Genomic DNA, 16,432 nt, shown 5'->3' on the forward strand with positions numbered 1-16,432 from the left:
GAACCAATTCCCAAACTTCTAACAACCTACTTCTTCAATTTTTTCTGTTCTCACAGGTCTATTATGGGTGAATATGGGACTTAATGATATAAAACTAGAATTTCTTTGCATGAGAATAGAATGACTAACTTTTACTGCAGTTTACAACTTTCCCAGACCTGTGCCTACATTGAGTAGCTGGTTTAAGTCTCATAACAATGGTTTGTGGGTAGTGCTTTATGTTCCATTTTATAGATGAGGAAACTGAGTCAAAGGAAGGCTCAGTAACTGTGTGTGATCATACAGTTACCACCGGATAGAGCCAACTGGTTTTGGGCCACATAGCCTCTATCTAGGCAGACGAGCCTTTCAATAGTCAGTCAAGGGGAGATTGAGGCCTTCTAGCAAGTCTGCAAGCACTTGAAGAACTAAATGATTTTCTCTTAAGTTAGATTTCAGGGGGAATGGAAAGAACCCTGTCAATCTTGAACCACATGAAATGTTAATAAGAGGAATAAAGACAATAATTCAAACATGCTTCAGTTCAGGGGAACTCCAAGCTTAAAAAAAATTACTGTTACTATTTTAAAATTAGTTATTATTCATGAGTCCACTTATCTGAACACTTTAAGGGTTAACTTCAAAGCTAATTGCCATATGTAGCCAGAATTCATGCCAAAATTTCACCCCCAAATAAAAAATATAGGGGATAATCATGGCAAAAACCAACCACCCAAACAGAACATTGAAGTTAGAAAGTTAATGTTTTATCTCTAAATCTTTAAGATGTAACCTGTTGCCTTACATGTCGCAGATACTGTAATTCATAATTAAGCTTTGTTCACGTTATTAACATTTCTGGTCAAATTTCACCATAGCGATATCAGTCTAAGGCATAATCAATGTATCTGATACTATCTTCATAGAATTAGAAGATTGTTTTGCTGACAATTCTCACCTTATGTAAACACCTCACCTCCCTGACCTTAAGAGTGCTTTCTAGCTCTTACTTTAAAAAGTATTTCCATTTCCTCAGAATTTCTTAAATATAAATAGGCACACAGTTATCCCAACTGGTCTCTTTAAAAAGGCATTATGTGATTCAATGACACCACCAAATGTGATTCCAAATGGAATTTCTTCCTAGAGGAATGCTAAGAAGTATTTTCTCTTGTAAAGGGGCGCTCCTATCTAAAATCTTCTACCAGGTCACCTTTCTTAGAGTTCATTTGCCTAGCCAACCTCAGGCAACGTGCCCTGGTCTAGCACAAAGTATACTAGATTCTGTCAGTGACTTTATTGTATTTCCAATTTATGGGCCCAACTTCTCTTCCCTGTGAAAACTAGGTGCTTGTGTTAAGTGTTTCCCAGTATCTCTTTCTGCAGGAAGATACTGAAATTTGGACTTTAAAACTTTTCACATTCGTGCCAAGAAATGCAAATGCCAAACGTGTCCTAAAATGTGACTGTTATCATAAAGCAGGTTCTTTCTATGAGAGAGAGAGAGAGAGAGAGAGAGAGAGAATGCAATTAAAGGTCTGTAGCAGCACATTCCAATAGAACTTTATGCAAAGATGGAGATGTCAACACTGCTGTCAGATAAGGTAGGCATTAGCCACCTGTAGCTATTGAGCACTTGATATGTGGCTAATGTAACTCTGAAACTGAATTTTAAAATTTATTTAATTTTAATTCATTTAAATTTTAAAAGCTACATGTGGCTCTAGGCTACAATGGGTAGCAGCTCATAGCTTTAAGAACATGACGATTATAAACATTTTACGCCTTTGATTTATTCGGCAGAGTGTATGCCTTTGGAGCATTGATCTTGCCACCATGCTTGGTGCCCCTGGTACCGCTCCACACACAGATCAAAGAACAGCACAGGCTGTGATGGCATTTTTGCAAGAGCTCCCGGCACTGTTCTCAGTGGAAGTTGGGGGTGAGGGTGGGTTCTCCCTAGCATCCCATTTCTCCTTGAGTTTGTGGCCTTTCCCTAACCAAAGTGGGCACAAATCCACCCAGGCAACTTAACTACTAGAGCCAGCAGTTGGCTGTTAGTTTTTCACATAATCCTGAAGACCCTGAGAGTTTGGGCTATAAAATCGGGCTCCGGAATCCCGCCCTTTCCTATTGGTCTGTCAGGTGGAAAGCCAGGAGAGCTGGTGCAGGACTAGGTGAAGGGGGGAGGGGGGCGGGCACGCGCACAGCGGTACCCGCGCGCCACTCTCCGGGTCCCAGGCTTGCAGGGCGCCGAGCACGCCCAGCCGCTCGCGCCGCCAGCCGCGCACGGCGTGCCAGCGCTTTGTGCTGGGTGCGGGGGCGAGTTCCCTCTCTGCGTCGTTCGGAGCTCATCCCCGGCTCTTTGCGGTCGTCTTTAACCGACCTAGGGGGAAATATCCCCCAACCAGACCAGTGGGGCAACTCCCTTGGCACCAACGCCCGCTCCCAAAGCCCCAACACCACCATTGCGCCCTCCTCCATTCCCCAGAACCTGCCACGCGGCCTCTTCACCAAACCACGGCCGCGTTTCCCCAAACTGTGAAATCCGCCCTCTGGACACACCCGCCGCCAAGGCAGCAACCCCTGGAAGTGCGCCTAGGCCCAGAGAACCCCCAGAAGGGTCCCGAACCCTCCTGCTCCTCGCCCGGAGCGCAAGCACGTGGCGCACTCACCCCTCCAAGCTCTACACACACTCTCTGGAGGAGCCCCCACCCCTCACCTCCGTCCGCCCGGAGGAAAGTAGGGAGAAGGGGCAAGGGAAGTGGAGCTGGGCAGAGGAAGGAGTATATAGGTGCTGAGGGGAGGACCCGTAATCATTGCACGGTGTTGTGACTGGTGCGCCTCTGCTGACCGCCCACCCAGCGCGGATTCCCTCTCCACACAAATCATCCGGAGGGATTGTTGCCTGCAATCAATAACTTAGCGAAGTGAGCTGCTGAAACCAGAGGCGTCCCCCGTCTGGGTCTTTAAGAGGCCATCGGGACTGAATCCCAGTCCTCTGCTTTCCAGACAAAGAAGTGGGCACAAAACGCAAGAGGAGTTTTTTGACCTCCATCCCTCCCCCGTGCCGCCCCATCCCGGATAAAGATCTTTAAAAATTAAAGGGCACACACATAGAGAGGTATCTAGAAGAAAGAGTTAAAAGAGGAAGTATGAAAATCCGTCCTTTGAATTGAAGGTTTCTGTGATATTTCAAGACATAGAATCAATGTTCCGATGAACATTTAACAATTTTATAAGTAAAGGTAAAGTCCATTAAATTTAGCCGTGCATATGGATAACTTTTTAATCAGCCACACATTCTTGGGCAAATTACAGATCAAGACTTATTTGGGCATACTGATCCAGGAAAAGGAAGAAATGTATCATAATTTGTGGTGGCATTTTTAAAAACCTTAACATATCTTTCAGACATTGCTTCGTGAAGACTGCATTTCTATAAGGTGAAAAGGCCCTGGGAGATGTATATAATGATCCCCACTTAATAGACTGTAAAACCAAACAGAGCTGGGAAAAAGAGAATTCACCAGGTCACCTGGTACTGGCTCCCCATCACCAAGTTGAGACTAACTCACTGTGGGCCTGAGTCTAAATGATTTAAACTCAGCTAACACCCTTGAAATAAAAGTGTCCAAAATTCTTCATTTCTCCTTGACTCTGAAGCAACTTAAAAATAAAAATAAATCTTAAGGATGTCAAACCAAATATAGAGACTTCATAAATCTTAATGACTTCACTGTGAAACATCTTCTGGCAAATACAAATGAGAGGATGGATATTGACCAGCATGGCCTGATATGTCTCAAGGTTGGGAGGACTAGGCCCATTCTGAAACCAAGGAAAAAAGTTCATTTGTGTTCTCAGAGATAGCTAGTTTCAAACAGATTTGGACACAGGGGCATTTGTGCTCATGCAGTTAAACAGAGCCTGGAAAGAAAAGGCATTCTTCATAATAGAATTCATAAAGGGTACTGAATCTACATCACTAATCCCAAAGTATTTAAAATTGGCCGTTAGGCAACACATAAACCAAGCCCTTTCAGCAACTTCAGTTGCAACCTCAAATTTTATTAGCTTGGGATATTATGGATTTGACTGTCTTCCTTGTAATTCTTCACCATTATAAAATTAAAATAAATGTAGGATCTTTAGAGATGAGATAGAAGATATGATTAAACCTTGGCTTGGAATGACAAATCCTTTGTATGTTGCAGATTCTCAATCACAAGCAGTCCATATGATGTATACTGTGCATTCGAAAGAGCGGTACCGAAAGAATTTTTGAAATTTAGATATTTGGCACTGCATATATTTAAGGTTATAAGTATTATCACAATTAATGCTAATTTTCATTACTTTATGTTCAATACACATTCATTTGGTTTAATACTAGAATTAACATTAATGTTCTACAGATTAGGCTTTAGAAATAAATTTATGCAAATGTACTTTAATATCAACATTCTTAAAAAAAATTTTTTTAACTATATATCATTTTGTTCTTACACATTTTAAGGTGCCAAAGAAGAGTTGCAAACTGTGAAGTAACTTCTATGAAGAGATGAAGTAAAGAATGGAAGGCAAATGACTGTATGTGTATGTGGTGAGTGCTCAACATTCGTTATATCATCTCCCACAAGGTTAATTCATAGAGGTAAAACTGCCAAACTCTTTGTCTTTAGGTATTTAGCTGTATCTAAAAGTGATAAAGAGCTATATAACCATTATATGCTTTATATTATAAGCAATACCATGCCATTTTGCTTAAAGCTCATGTCCCCTTTTAGGGCCTATCTTTACAAGTCTCTTTTACAATTAATCCATGTCAGAGAAAGTCATGTGTGTCATCTCTAACTATAAAATAAATAACATTTTAGTGCTTTTGGAATTTGTATCTTACTACCTTTTAATATTTTTCTGCACTTCTATATTCAATTATCATGTTTGTGTTGAAAGTATTCTGCACAATTAAATACTATATAGTATACTATATAGCTGAATAATCTTGAGGGGTAGATTAATCTACAGCCTTTCTTCATTTTAGGGTGGGTTGCTGTGGCAACTGACCAGCTTACTTTAAAATATTTTTTTTTAAGCTCACTACAAGAGCTACGCCCAGCAAGGGCCATGCATAAGGCAGGCAGACCCTGTGCACAAGGTGTTAGTAGACTGCTGATTTAATGCAGGGAAGTAGTAAAGAGCAGGGTGGGGTAAAATGGTATGCAACCTGAACAGAAATTAGAAACTAGCTTTCTCTAGAGTTAAATCCTGAGCATCATGCTCTCTCTAACTTCTGTGGCATTTTAATTAAATATATTGCTAAACAATTCTTTTGTGGGAAAAACAAGTTAATATATTTAATGTATAATAAAGCCCATGATAATTATTTAATAAAGGAAATATTTGGTGATGGGGGGTGGGGAGAGGAAAGCTGGTTTAAACAGTACATCAATTCCAGACACCATTTTTTCTTAAAGGAAGTATCACCTTTTAACAGGATAGGCCACAAGTTTCCAATTGGCTTTAAAGGGTATATGAATTTTCTATTTTGCAATCATAGAACTGGAAGAGACTGGAAAATTCATTTAACACATAAGCAAACTGAACCCCAGAAAAGACACACTCATTAGGCTCCAATCTTGAACCAGAGAATCCAGGCCTCCTAATACCTAGTACCAGCTTCTCCATACACCAGAAAAGATTCTGATCCTAGCCAAGTGCCATTAGGCGGCAAGGATAAGGATGATTTTGGTGTTTTGTTTTGTTTTAAAAAATCCTGAAGTATTTCAAGAAGAATACAAAACACATTTTGGATTAACCACTTTGTAGATTACCAATGAATAATTTTAAATCCCAGATGACTCTATTGTATATTTCTATACAACCTCTTTTGTTCCACTTCAACTATAAAAGCTCATGGAAAAGAAACTAATGCTAATATTAAATTAGGATCACACATAATTAAGCTAAATCTGTTGAGGGGAATAGCTTATATTTTAAAAGGCCAATTGTAATACATTCCAGATCCAAATTAATTTCAAATTATCCACCATGTGAGGTTATATATACTTTTGAATGCTTGTACTATCATTGATAATTATGGGTTTGTTAAAAATGTTTATTATGAAATGATTCTTAAAAATATTAAGGGGTAAGGTATTTTCTCTTTGAAGGAAATCAATATAAAACTGAAGTGTATGAAGTTAAATATGTACATGACCCATCATAAATAGTATGGTTGAAAGTCATGAATTGCCTATGTCTATTTGCTCATATGAAATGTAATGTTGAGGATTCATTACATTAATTTCAGGCATTATGGCAATAAACTTAGATGTTCCTGCAAATGGTTTGCTTTGTCAGGATGTTTGTGAATCTGGAAAACATGAAATTTCATTTTTACCACCATATATCGACATATCTTAGTATTCAAAATGTCTGTGCACCTTTACATTTTTGGATTTTTTAGAAGTTGTACCTTAAATGAAAAACTAATACAGATTACCTCTGCCATATTATTAAAATGAATGCATAGTAATAGTAAACTCACTAGGGGAAAAACAAACAGGCAAACAAATATATTGTAGATGCCAATCTGCAAGAACTAATACTGTCTCAGATGGCTGGTGCTTTGTGACAGTTTGCCATGCTTTCCTATAACAAAAGCAAGAGTTTCATTTTAGCTGTGCTGATAGTCACAATGGTGAGGAGCCAGGAGCCTGAGGATGGTTCCGATCTAGTCGTACTTGCCTGCAAAATCAACCTTCCCCTTTCAAGAGAAGCCTTGGGGCAGACACCTGACTGTTGAGCCCACTCTTCTGAGAAACGTTACATCAAATACCTCAACAATGAAGCAGGAGGCTTTTGGAATCACACTGTCCTCCCCCATGGCATAGTGCAGAACTTAACAGGAAATGCAACTAGTCATTGGGTTAAACATAGTGCTGAAAGGATTTTTTTAAAGTGAGGAAAAACTCTTTAGTTAGCTATGTATTTCAGTATTGCATACTCTTGAATGTTCCTTGTGTTTATTTTCCCAATGTATTTTCCCTTCTACCTTTTAAAATGTTTTAATTTGATTGGAACATTTTATACAACCTATAGTTCTACTGGCATGCAATCTTGTCTTGTCAAGGTTTGTATACTAGTTGGTGTATTTTATCTTTGGCTTTACTGGGTGTGGTGTAATTTGGCTAGGTAAGGGAGTTGGCCAATCCTTACTAACCTGTCCTAAATCTTTAACTTACTTTTTAAACTTTAACGTGAGTAGTATATTCCTTATCAGTCTCTAGTTCTGCTTCCTGTGCAGCTGAAACTCTTCAGGATAAGTGAAGTCATCAGCTCTCGGATAGGGAAGCTTAATGCATCTGGGAAGTTCGTTTGGTTTACATGTGAAATGCCCTGGAGAAAATCCAGTAAGGTGTAGAAGAGATAGCGTGGGAGGAGGGAGGGGGAAATATCCGAGGAAGCTGCCGCCTCGGTAAATATTTCCAAACTGATTAGAAAGTTCACGGCCCCGTGATGAGGTCGAGATTTCAAGGACTGGTAATTCTTTCATTATTTCTACATGAGTAACACTTGAGACGCATTTAGGCTAACCCTCGAGCCCTCCAACCGCTCAGGGCCGAAAACCGCGTCTTGTGGGCGTGCAGGAAGAGCGCGCTGGAATCGGGCGCTGCAGACATCCTGGACCGCGGCATCTACGCGTAAGTAACACAGGCGCGCTCCAGCGCTGGGAGAATGAAGTGGTTAACGCGTCTCCCGACGGGAGAAAAGTCACAAGACCAACTATTAGGGTCGCGCTCCTATTGGTCAGAGGAAAGATCCCGACTTTAGAAGGACTTTCCTGCTGGCTGGCTCGCCGCGTCCCCGGGGAGAGAGCGCGCGGCAGCCGGAGACTCGGTTCTCCGAGGGTCCTCGGCGGCGGCGGCGGCGCGGGCAGGGAGCCGGGAGCCGGGAGCCGCCGCTCGCGGTGTTGTCTTCATTTCGTGCAATAAAGAATTGTCATTAGGTTTGCGTATGGCATGTGCCGTTACCCCACCGTAAAACTAAAATTAGCAAAATGTCAGGAATGGGAAGATTGATTCACCGAGATGCAATTATCATTTAAAAGTGCTTGATTGAGGTACTGATGTTCAGTGATTTATTCTGCATACCATATACATAATTAAAGTAGTGTAGTGGAGTAATTTATCAATCTAGTTGAGACTGGAGGGGTGAGGAGCGAACTGCTGTATGTTTGTTTTATTAAAATGCTCTGAGGTCTAGTCCCGCCCCCCTTTTGCAAGAGTGAAACTGATGATTTCTCCAGCTCGCGAGGAGAGAGTCAACGGTTTGGGATTGTGAGGGAGAGAGAGACTAAGTGGGAAGGCAGCGCGAGGCAAAGGCAAAGGCAAGGACAAAATAAAGGGGAAAAAAGAAGGCAAGAGGCACGATGGTTCGTACTGCTTAGAGCCCTGAGCCCGTGTGCACCGTTTCCCGCCACCCCGCTCCCTCCCATATCTTCACACTCCCCCTGCCACCCCCCCCCCCCTTCTCAAAAATTCTTCCTCACCTTTTCCCGGGGGGCACCCCCCCCCCCCCTTTTTTCCGCGGGTTTTTAAAAGGGGGGGGGGGAGCCCCCCTTTTTCCCTTTTGTTTTTTTTCCCTCTTCCCGGGGGGAAATTTTTTTGGGGGGGATTTGGTTTTTTTTTTACCCCCCCGCGCCGTGGGGGGAAATTTTTTCCCCCCCCCCCCCCTCCCCCCCCCTTTTCCTCTTTTACCCCTTTTTCTCCCCCCCCCCCCCCACCACCTTTTTTTTTCGGACGGGGCCTTGGGGGGGCGGGAAAGGGGGTTCCCCCGCGCGCCTTCCCCCCGCCCGCCCCCTCCGCGCGCGTTCACACACACACCTCGTCTCCAGCTCTCTGCTTGCTTTGCTCGCAGTCACAGACACTTGAGCACACGCGTACACCCAGACATCTTCGGGCTGCTATTGGATTGACTTTGAAGATTCTGTGTGGGTCGGCGTGGCTGCATGTTTGAATCAGGTGGAGAAGCACTTCAAGGCTGGACGAAGTAAAGATTATTGTTGTGTGTTTTTTCTCTCCCTCTCTTAAGAAAGGAAAATATCCCAAGGACTAATCTGACCTGGTCTTCCTTCATGTGAGTACCTCTGACATTTCTCGAGGAAAATAGAAATAGCCTGGGTATTGTTTCTGAAATCTGCATCAGGATATGCCACAGCACTGGGTCTACCCCTGTGCCTTTTTTGGGAGATTGAAGTTGAGGGTTGTTGTCCATTCTTTTCGTTAGATTCCATGATTTCCTTGTCTGTTGCTAAAAGTAACTTTTTAGATAGTCTTATCTGTTTGCCATCAGTTATTGAAATCACTCCTGACTCGTTCTTGTCACATCATTGTGTTTAAAGTTTCATGAAGTTAGTTCGCGTCATTAGCATGTTTGTTATTACGGTGGAGCATGTGGAGACTGGTAGATTTTAATATTTCATAGAATGTTCTGTGACCTTGAAGTACATGCCTTAAGATTTAGCCTGGAGTTCACTGTGGAGAGATGCTCCTCTGAGTCTCCCCAAGACTGATTTGCTCTGGGTTATGCTTTTGAGCTGCTAATTCTTGGGATTAGTTTGAACTAAAGCATGGCTGTCTGTCAGGGTATACCTTTGTGCATCCCCTTCCCTTGCCAAAGTGCTGGCTTGATAGAGGGCTTCTTAATTGGTGTGGACAAAAAGTAACACCCTGGCTATGGTAGTCTATACATTTCACAATTCATATTGGTATTTCAGTATATGCATTGCTACTTAGGTCAAGTCAAATAAATAGCTGTTTTAACACAAACAATTTTAAGTCTCTTAAATTGCCTTCTGTTTGGACTTTGGATGAAAGTTAGCAAACTCATTGATAAAGTTTGGCATAAAGGATATATATATATATATATATATATATATATATATATATATATCACATTGTTTATTGTATTAAATATTATGCAAGTATTTAAATTTAATACTAATGTTATCTCCTTCCCAGAATATGGCTATTGATTCTCAAAGGAAATATTATATCTCAAACATTTCTGACTACCCTAGCTCCAGTAGTTATTTTTGTGGGGGGGGGGGGGGCTCTTTTTCTTCACAATTTAGAAATGTGTGTCTTTTGTGTAAAATACCTTTATATGTAAATGCTGACAGTATAATAACTGGAATCGGGCTCTCTGCCAGTTCTTTAACCGGTCCTCAGTGAAGAACTGCTTTGACACAAAGTGGGTTTTACTATTGTGAATCTGAAACTAACTCGAACAGTAACTGTCTTGTGAAATGGCTAGTGACTGCATATATTTTCTAAGTGCTATAAAGGGAACTCCAGCCACCTTATTATACCAGTCCAAAAGAGTGACCAGCCTCTTTTTCACTGGCACCTTGCAATGGAATTGTGGTTGCAGAGTAAAGATGTTTATTGTAGAGTATAATAAGTTGACTCCCTAGAGAATTGGTAAGACATGGAAATGTGACCACCTGTGAACCCCGTTTAACCTCTGAATTGAATATTAATTTTGCTTTAAATAGATTAACAATCTCCAATTTGAAACTCAAATATCTTATTTAATTTTTAAAATAATGTCAGTTTTGGTTAGTCTTTGAAAATGTTCCGTATGTACCAATATGGTAGAAGCCGTATTTCTCCATCAGTTTCAGTTAAATACAATGCAATTAGAAAACCATATTACATTCTTCTAATATATGCATGAAATTATTAAGTTCAAAGAAGTAGCTCTAAAGCAAGTGCTTCAGAACTTGACAGGTAACATGAAATGTACGTATCTCATATCTCATCTCAAGGGGGCAAAATCTCGAAAATACCTCATTCTATTTGTAGGAAAGTACATTTGGCTGTATGTTAGACTACTAACTCAATTCTAAAAGTTTTTTTGGTCAAAGGTAACTTTAAATTCAATGTTTGATTAAAATATGGTCTCCCAGTCAAGTTAAGGAGACAATAGTTAGCAGTTATCTTTACTTTAAATTTTGCTAAACTTTATAAAAATCTGTTTTTTAGTAATATACTTCACGCAACTTTGGAGCATCTATGGCACATTTTGCAGACTTCTTACTAAAGACAATATTTTACTTCTTCATTAATTATGCTATTTATATTCTGATTGCTGTGTATGTGTGTAGGATATAGTGAAAGACAATATTAAATATGTAACTTTTATTAAATATTAATTTGTTCCTTCAGTTAAATAAAAAATGAGCACTGTATGCTAAAAAGTCAATTTTCCATCTTTCCTGAGCTGTTTAGACTTTAAAAGTATGCAATCACCTATATTAACTTTTCAGAATCCAAACACATTATCATTAAATGCATGAAATATAAATAACAAGAACTTTACTCCATCTGGCCTCTTTTATTCTTTGTCAACATATTCAGTTTTCAATATTTGAGGGAAATGGTTCATTCTAATAGGGAAAAGGACTAATGATTCAAAATTGAAATTGAAAAAGCATCATGTTTTATATTGTTCAGATTCCTATGAATTTCTTCCTTAGTCCTCACTTTATCAAATCAAAAATTGCATAACATTACACCATATCTTCCTGATAAGTGATTTATTGTATTTACATTTCTTTTACTAAAAACCAAGCTAAATAACTACATGGCATATGTTAACATTATATTTCAAAACTTTCTTCTGTTTATTGTATTATATTTTGTGGTTTTATTTCTCAACTCTATGTGCGGTATATTTTGAGTCTGAAATCTCAGAAAGTGACAAAAATGGGGAAATATCTGTGCAGCAACACTTGTGCTACATAACAACAAAAAATAGTTATTAAACAGAGAACCCTGTCTTCAGGGGCATGATTCAAAACAACATGGAAGAATTTCATATGCAATTAAGGGTCACAGAGTGGACTTTAAAAGAGACTATTAATAAAGTTCTACTTATTTTACAAAAGCACAGCCTTTGAGAAAACATCACACAAATTAATATGTAAAACTTATTTTAAAATGCACATATTCATTTTACGAATATAGTGATTGCCCGGACACAATGAGAAGATTTAATAACTGACGTTTAGACTGTATGCTGCATGGGGAAGGCTAGGTGATTAAGACCCTCATCCTCAGCACTGTACATTAATCTCAGGGGCGCGTGGACTGCCTTGCACTCAGTAAAGCCTGACTGTTCACCGAGATCTGTCATCTCTAGGAAATCAAACCAGATTACAGAGGCGATTCACAAAACCAGGAGCGACAACAGGGTCTGTGCACCTTACAAAAGGCGGATTACCCAGTTCACGTGTTATTTTGATAGGTCAGAGATAAAAGCTGATTGTTGGGAAATGACAAGACACTCCAATTTCAAATGATTGCTAGCTAAGTATACCACGACCCTGTTGCTTCATCATTATGAAGAACCGTTCAAACAGCGGAAAACTCAGTTTTCAAATGACAGGCGTTCGATAGTGAAATAAGAGAAAATGTCTTTTTTATATAAGTCTTTATTGCTTAAATTTTAAGTTCCATCACTTCTTTATGAACAAAATCAAGTTCTGGCTGCTTATGGGAAGCAGTTATTATAAGGCTTAATTGCAGTGGACATTTTCAGAGACATTGTAGAGAGCACAAAACAGAATTTGCCAGAAATAAAACATACACTGATGGTATTGAGTAACTGAGCAGAAAACGCATAGTAGTCAATAGCCATTATGTGATTCTGTTACCAAGTATGTTCTTCATAAAAATGTGTAATTACATAGTTATGAATCCATACATTTGAAATATAGCTTAATAGGTATGTATTGGTCAAATTATATGTATTTCATAAATGTTACATAAAGACCATTCTGTACAACAACAAAATATGATGTTTTCAGAGTTTATTTCAGAGAATAAAGTTTGGTTTACATAATAACATTTTGAAAAGCCCAACTTTTTACACATCCAACTCTACAGTAATTTCTTGCTTCTTTAAAAATTGAAGTCCTTTTTTACCCAACTGATGCCTCCTAGTGTTTCACACAATAAAACACTAATGAGTCATCCATAAATGTAAACATTGCATTTTCATTGCCTACATCTTCTGTGATACATAAAATTAATATTTATGTGTTTAATTTTCTGTGCATTATAAGAAGGTAGGAAATTCTAGTGAATGAGATGTTTCATCTGAGTGGATTTATGGCACACACTTGCAGGTTTTCTTTGACCATAACAATATCTTACCAAGTTTTAATAAGTTTATTACCTTCAGTTCCAGTTTATATATTCACGGTTTATGTTCACTCTTTTTCCAAGTGAAAAACATAGGCAGAATAGCATAGCTTCCATTTTGTAGGCCTGGAAATTATATAGTTGCATTCATTCGGAAATGCCTGATGAACAAATTGCAAAGGCACTAACCATTTAAACACTAAAATATCTCTAAAGAGATATAAAATTTTGCCTACTCTGTGTCTTGACCCTTGCATATGTCTTTGTAAAAGTGCAATAAAGAAAAATAGGGTTTAGAAAAAACAAAGGTAAAGATAAATGCACAGATTTCCACTTTATTATCAAATAACAACAAAATTATACTTGCCTTGAGAGTACATTATTCTACATAATTGATGGAAGACTTTTTAGAACATAACTTCTCATGACCAGCAGATTGTCTTAATGAGATTGAAGTTAGTGGACACCAACTTGGTGTGAGTTTGATGTCATTAGGATGATGAGCATTGACTTTCGATATTTTTGCACTTCTGTGATTTCAGCTTTCTGACTCTACTTATGAAGATGGATACTTTAGTTTCTCAATATTTTTTCTTTAAAATGCTTATGAAAGGGAGGAAGCATTCTTCTAATAGATCTTAAATCTAAAGGATGCACTAAAAAACCTGTAACATTTATGGGCCTCTTCCTGAGTTGTCATACAACACACATGTGCACAAAAACATTCACAAATTTCTTCCATTAAGACAAATGTTCAGAGCTTCCAAACTTAGACACTAAGACTAAATGAATGTAGTTCATTGCTATTACCTATATACATAGGTGTCATTTAGCTATCCTGGTTCAAAACGCACCACACTTCAATCGCATTTAACTCTCATGTAAGATTTTCTAATTTGGCTAATAATACAGTGCTAACACAATTCTGCTCATGTTGGACACATTTCAAAGAATGTAAGGGGGTGTAGTCCTTTCGTTCAAGGAAGCAAACATGTAGAAAGGGGTGGACCTTTCCCACAAGAGCCACATTTCTTCCCTTGGAGAATTGAAGCAAATATGCAGTATGTAAGTGAATAAGAGCATGAGAAAAAAAATAATTTCTAATGGGCTGCTGCAGTCAGTGAGCAAAGGAAACTGTCTGGGTTTTTTTCTAAAAGCAGTTATTGATAACCCTTCTCACACTGAATGCTGTAAAGGTCTATGGAAGTTTTGTAATTTTAATATTATTTAACGAGAATTAATTTTGCTCAAAACAAAAATTCAATAGTAACTATTTTACAAACATATTGAGGCATAAAGAGAGAAAGGATCCAGAGGCACCCATTCCCTGTCTTTGAAGAAGGAGTAGAGAGCATCAGTGTTCTTTTTTCTTAGTTGTTTTCATGTATGCAAATAAAGAAAATTCTATGAAAGGGGTACCATTGTAAAAAATAAGATTATAAAAAAGACTACCCCAAATAGTAGTATTTCACATTTCTTTGTATTATTTTAATGTTAACTGCAGAAAGAAAAGCCGCATTGCTGTTAAGTATAAATATTATGTGATACCTGTTATATAAATCCATGTTTTGGTTTCAGGTGAATATGAGTAGCATTCATTTGTTATTAACCACCATAATGCATTTGTTGTACATTGTCATTGTATTGCCTGAGTTAAATCTCTGTAATTATTTTTAAATTATAGTAGCTAGTACAAATGAAGTTCAAAATACACATGAAGAGAATCTTTTGAGGACATTATAAAGGAAATTGGTGATATTACAAGCGATAAAAACAGTAAACCTATTATAGGCAGATTTCTGCAGGAATCATTACTCTTTAATAATGCAGGCATTATAGAGACTTTATTAATTCTTAATGCTGTAAATTTGAAATGAATGGAGCAATGTTGTTCATCCTGCAAGTGGTTGCTATTCATGTAGAATGACAATGCAAATCATCTAGTAAATTTATTGAAATAAAGTACTTTAAACTTGTTTTTATAGACTGGAGAAACCAATCTCTGAAGCAGTCCTGGTGAGAACCTGCTTTTACCAAATAGCATCCTGAGCGTGGTCTGGTTTCCTTCTTGTATCTTCTTGTCATAGATAAGATGCACATGGATTCATATAAATTGTTCTCAGATACTATGGATCTCTAGCATATTGGTTTTAACAAGTGGTGGATATGGTCCTTAGAATGCAAATTGTTTGTTTTTTTTAAGCAACTAACTACTACCTCTCTCTTTTTTTTAATGTCTGTGATTATTTCAGCAAGTTAGGATGTTAAGGAAGCCAATGCATCTTTCCCCGAACCCCGAAGATAGGCAGTTTTGGCTTAGATATGCTTATGCATTTGCAAAATAGAAAATAGATTCACTGATGTAAATAAGTAAGGACAGACAAGGAAATTAGTCTACTACTTAATAGAGTAAACATGACTTTTTTTAACCTTCTAATTAATTGTTGACCATGCATGAGGTGTACAACCCAGGCTTATTATGGAAAGCTGGTATTATTGCTTAATGTAACATGAGGGAATTGGGATTTCTTTAAAGTAATTTTGAAGATGTGATTATTTAGCAGAAATATTCACTGGAGCATTTTATTTTTAGAAATCATGGTCACACAAGGAAGCCTTTATAGGACCGACTACCTAATTGCAGTCAAAATCTCTTGAATGAAAACACACACACACACACACACACACACACACACCACATTTTTTAAGAATATAATGCGCCTGTATTTTTCAGCTTTTTTCCACATTCTTTACATCTGAACAGAACATACGTGTCTAAGCAGATGTTTTAAGTTATAGCCTTCATGTAGGTGAGTCTGTAAATGTCCCATTTAACTTAAATGGCTTTGTGGGAAGGCAGTTTGAGGAGTTTAAAAAGAGAAAAAAATTTTCATATAAATTGTTCAGTTACTATAGTTTCAGCTCTTTCTTTTCAAAAACAGTAATTACACTCAGGATAAAGAAAGTAAAATATGCTCTTTTAATTCTTCGTAACATCCAGTTTCTAAGGTAGAGCTCTGGTGGTGGAGTTTTATTTCTGAATATTCAGGGCAGGTACTGGCAGCAGAGCTGCAGAATGAAACTCGCTGGCTGCAGACCAGATACACGCACAGTGCCACATCATAAACTTCCCCTCTTCTGTCTCAGAGTGCGTGCAGCCCCAAGGAGTGTCCTCTCCCCCCTGGCAGAGGCTAAGGAGCAGAGGGCCTTCTTCCTGGGCAGTCACTTTGGTAAAG

General features: G+C 38.5%; 1 protein-coding gene across 8 annotated transcripts in view; it reads left to right on the forward strand.

The window, feature by feature from the left end:
- Positions 1-16,432, forward strand: part of MEF2C (myocyte enhancer factor 2C) — a 158,695-nt gene that overhangs the window by 11,519 nt on the left and 130,744 nt on the right. For 2 of the 8 annotated variants that reach the window (XM_006081228.3, XM_023750051.1), the window contains exon 2: positions 4,499-4,585. The gene's annotated coding sequence lies outside the window, so the exon portion shown is untranslated. Of the gene's footprint in view, positions 1-4,498; positions 4,586-7,584; positions 7,689-8,314; positions 8,420-8,842; positions 9,124-16,432 lie in introns of those variants that run through there. The other 6 variants (XM_023750068.1, XM_023750058.1, XM_023750063.1 and 3 more) reach the window with 6 other exon arrangements.

Source organism: Myotis lucifugus, unplaced genomic scaffold (genome assembly GCF_000147115.1).
Source record: "Myotis lucifugus unplaced genomic scaffold, Myoluc2.0 scaffold_0, whole genome shotgun sequence".
Taxonomy (NCBI): domain Eukaryota; kingdom Metazoa; phylum Chordata; class Mammalia; order Chiroptera; family Vespertilionidae; genus Myotis; species Myotis lucifugus.